The sequence below is a fragment of the Arctopsyche grandis genome, chromosome 7 (assembly GCF_051622035.1).
Source record: "Arctopsyche grandis isolate Sample6627 chromosome 7, ASM5162203v2, whole genome shotgun sequence".
Taxonomy (NCBI): domain Eukaryota; kingdom Metazoa; phylum Arthropoda; class Insecta; order Trichoptera; family Hydropsychidae; genus Arctopsyche; species Arctopsyche grandis.
The window spans coordinates 21,227,791-21,232,616 of record NC_135361.1 but is presented as its reverse complement, the minus strand read 5'-3'; positions in this window follow the sequence as shown (position 1 = coordinate 21,232,616).

Genomic DNA, 4,826 nt, shown 5'->3' with positions numbered 1-4,826 from the left:
AGCGTTTCTATAAAAGCTGTTGCAGTTTCATAAGCAGCGGAAACTTAAGTGCAATTTTCGCCGTGCTGCGCTCAACCTTAAAAGAAAATCTCTGGATTCAACTTGCGGCTTTATGAGTGCGAAATTTGACGTCGAGGTCTTTTCGTTGAAAATTTAAATTTTATTACGCGTCTCGGACGCATTTTTCTTTCGGTGGGATAGCGTGCGTAACGAGAGAGCGTCACGAAATTTTCATTACTTTTAGCCTTGCTTAAAATATTAATCTCACAAACGTCAACGGCGCCGAAAACTCAACGTCGGACATTAAATTTGCACAGCTTCTTAGTTTGGCAGAGCGGGCTTCGGAAAACTCCGACACGCTGCGTGGAAAAATCTCGGTAAAACTTCAACGTTCGCACATCGGGAGTCGCGCTTCGGAAGCAGAGGCCGGAGATAAAAAAGTTTGGGAACCTTGCGCGCGATAAACGGACGTCGCGACTCAGATAGAGCCGCTTCTCTCTTCAGGCCGTGAAAAGTCGTGAAAATTTCGGAGTTTTCCCCGACTGGCTGGCCGCTTAACGAGGCACGCGTTTTACGCCGAGAGCCGTTTCTCGGAAATAATATTATACTCGTATAATATAACGAACGAGTTGTGTGAAACTTTTTACGCCGTTGTCGAGACGGGTTTGCAACTTTTAAACAAAACACGCGGAAAGGTGTTATTGTTTAAATTGAACGAAGTTAGACGTAATTTAAAGTTTCACGTGTAATATATTCCATATGCTCAGTTCAATATCCCATAGTTAAATAAACGTTTAAAATTAAAATCATCATAGGAATTTTTTATAACTTTAAATGAATGTAGTATATAATTAAATCATAAGGTGAAAATAAGTAGTTTACCGAATCATTTGAAGTGTACTTCGGCCAAAGAAAATTTTAAGAGATTTGGAATACGATTTAGTTTCATGCTGACTTTATTTTATTTTTATTTATTTTTTTATATTTACACATATATCAGGAAGGCGTAACAGGAAAACCCCAATGCGCCTTACTGGCCAATTACAAACAATGCAGCATTTTTTATTACACAAGTCACTGAATTACGAGACACTGAAAACTCAAAATTAACGAGACTATGAATTGTACATAATTTTTATTGTACATTAATCATACTCAAATAGCTATGACATAGTAGGTAGGAAGGTTTTTAGCCAATTTAATCGGGAACCGTTTCAACAATGAAATCAGAAAAATTGGCAAACTCTGATAAGAAACGATCGACCTGAAGTCACAAATATTTAAGTCTGACCAGCTGCACTACATATATAGGAAAATTATTTTTTCTCTCATGCTCTCAGCTCATGAGATTGAACCTGGCGCCTCTCGGAGCTAGGCAGAAGACTACTGATACTGCGTTTATTAGTAGGTATTTAGAATATGTATTATCTTATTTTAATGTTGGTGTATAGGTTTATAAGAAAAACAATTAAAATCTGACGAAACGAGTAGGTGGCGGAAAATCAAACATTGTATGTATGTATGTATGTAGGAGCCTTCAAAATTTTTGGATTCTTAAACGTGTTTATTATTTTTCACCAAACCGTGCAAAATGGGAAAGTTTCAAACCTATCGGAAAAATGTAGGAAATAGTGTCGGACCAAAAGGACAAATAAAACTAATAAAAGCCTTGTATAAAAGCTCAAAATACTATATATGATTTTTACGTACATATTTATGTAGATTTTCATATTATTGTACATCTACAAGAGAAAGGCCAAACACAAAAATTTTGAACAATAATATTTTAGAATTCTAAATAGAGATTCAAAATATTTGCTACGATTGATAAAAATAATTTATTTTTGTTTAGATAATATATTATATGTGTATAGCTCAGTATATTTCGGAACTTGCGTTGATGATTACCTCTGAGAGGTTCCTGGGTTCAAGCTTTGGGTTGACTTCTTTTTAAAATAATTTATTTGTAAGTATTTCTGTAGTGCTGCTGGCCAAACTGGGATATTGTGACAAGTTGGTAGTTTCTTTTGAGTATTTATCTGATTTTATTATTGAAACGGTTCCTCATAAAAATTAGAAAATACTATCCTACCCACTATGACACCACTATTTGAATATGATTACAAATTTATAAACTATAAATGTATATATGTACAAGTTTAATACCACATTTGTCGCTCAGAAACAACATTGTTTGACTTCTCCTAAGCAAAGTTGTATAGGAGAAGTCAAAGCTTTAAAATCTCAAATTTTTCTAATACCAAAAATATATTATAATACAATGAAAGTACTATAGTACAAAAATTTGTCGCTCAAGAACAACCCATACATCATGAGAAAATATAAATTAAAAAAAAATGAATGAGAGTGTATTTTTGAAATATGACAATTAAAGCGAACGTGTTAAAATTTTGCTGTGAGGTCTAATTTTTATCTCTTCGAAAAAAAGTTGAATATGAAATATTTTACGTAATTACATAATACTACTGAAGTCGACATATTATTTAGAATTGTTAACAAGGTTTATAAATGACTTTTATTATCCTATTTTGTAACATTTCCATGTGTTCATTTATAAATATTTTTTTAAACGAATTTACTTTGACTACAGGGTCGATAAATTAATTAATTAAATTTAAGTTACAGAAAATTTTGACGATAAAACATTACATTTACCATAAAACCATATTTAGGTTACAAATGTTATAAGATAACTGATGAAAAAAAAAGACAAAATATTGAGTCCCTCAATTTAATTATATCTCCAAAATTTTAGTCTCAATAGAAAGTTATCTACTATATTTATATATGTACAAGATTGTACGAAGTATCGGCATGTTAAATATTGATAAAGGCATTAAAACCACCCCGGCCATAATCAGAGATGGGGGTGGTGGCGGCGAGTAATTTCTATATAAAAAATAATTACATAATGACGGAGAAAAACGGCGAACAGTCGATAAGGGCGCGTTAAGTAATGGTTTGAGCCCCCTAATTGGGATCAATTTATTGATCTGTTCGAAACGGGGTTCGAAAGTAAACTTTACACTCGTTAAATTTGGGGATGTAATAAGCGGCCGATGTTGAAAATGCGAGTTTTAAACCGCGCAAATCAGCCCCCGTTGAATAATTTCACGAGGGAGAAAATGGGAACCAATATGCTGAGGGTAATTTTTTAAATTAAATATTGACAATGTCACACCCCAACCCTAATAAGCAATCATAACGATTGCCACCTTATTTTATATTTTAATAGAATCAACATACATATTTATATAGATATATTTATGTTTTGTATATTATTCTATATCTACAAACATACATATGTATATATGTACGTACATACGTTTGGGCTGGTCGATACTTAATGGTCATTTCTTATGGTCGATGACGTAATTAGCAATAATAAATATGGTTATATGATTTCTGTTGTAATGAAAATGTATCAATTTAATTTGCGAAGTGTTGCTTTAACAGATAAACATAGCCACACCCATTTTACTATTATTTGAACAAATCTACGTTTTATATATAAATTTGAATGTTTATCTTTTTTTATTTCCCTACATAAACCTACATTTTTCAATTGATAACCAACACATTTGCTTTAAAATCGCACAGTACTTGTAGATTTATAACTAAAATTTTCATTAAAAAATAGTAGTAGTTCTTATATACATATATTATACATACATACATATATCGCGTCCTCATACCATAAAAATAATAATTCCACTATTTCGTAAAGTCCAGTTATTATTGCAGTTTTGTTCCAATTTCCATATCATATATTATATAGGTTTATGATTTTTTTTATACACTAGCATTAAAATAAGATAATACTTTAAATAATGTAATACGGTGCTCGTCGACCACTCTCTCATCACCTGACTCATCACCTGAGTCACAAAGTCTTTGGCGTATGAGTATGCTGTATATAATAGCCAATAAAGATCTAACGAATTATTTACGAATGATTTATTTGTGCCTATGTAAAGTACACGTTGTGTATAAATATTCGGCGGATTTGTTCCGTGCTTCATTTGGAGCTGACTGATTAACGTATCAACATTAAACAACATTTACCACTACTCACTGCATTTTTCACTCTGATTTCGTAAACCCTTCTTCACTATTAGATTGTTAATTTATCTGATTTCATTGTTGAAATAGTTCCAAACAAATTGCCAACCTATCCTCATCTACCACCATTATTTGAATATAATTTCAAATTTATAACAAAAATGTTATAAATTTACATATATAAAGTATATCGGTCTCCGTCACGGGCCCGAATGTGAAACGCCCGAAAACGCAAATATCGGAAGGCAAAGATCGAAAATCGAAAGATCTTAAGTCAAAAGATCATAAAAAAGGTGCATGGTAAACGGTACATACTCACTTAATTTGCGCGAGCAGGATACAACAGGAACAAGAGGAACAGGCTTTTCCTCCCGTATTAATGTGCGCGTGCACAATACAGCAGGAAAAGCCTGTTCCTCTTGTTCCTTTTGTATCCTGCTCGCGCAAATTAAGTGAGTATGTACCGTTTGCCATGCACCCTTTTTTATCTTTCGACTTAACATCCTTCGATTTTCGATCTTTGCCTTCCGATATTTGCGTTTTCGGGCGTTTCACATTCGGGCCCGTGAGGTAGACCCACAGTATATACATATATGTATATGTACAAATTTAGCCATAGGTGTCACCTCGGGGCAAAACCTGTTTAATATAATTTTTTAAATGAACTATGTACGAATGTATACATATGTATAAGTTGCAGAAAAAGTTTCTTAGAAGTATTGAAATAATAATATTTTTTTCAT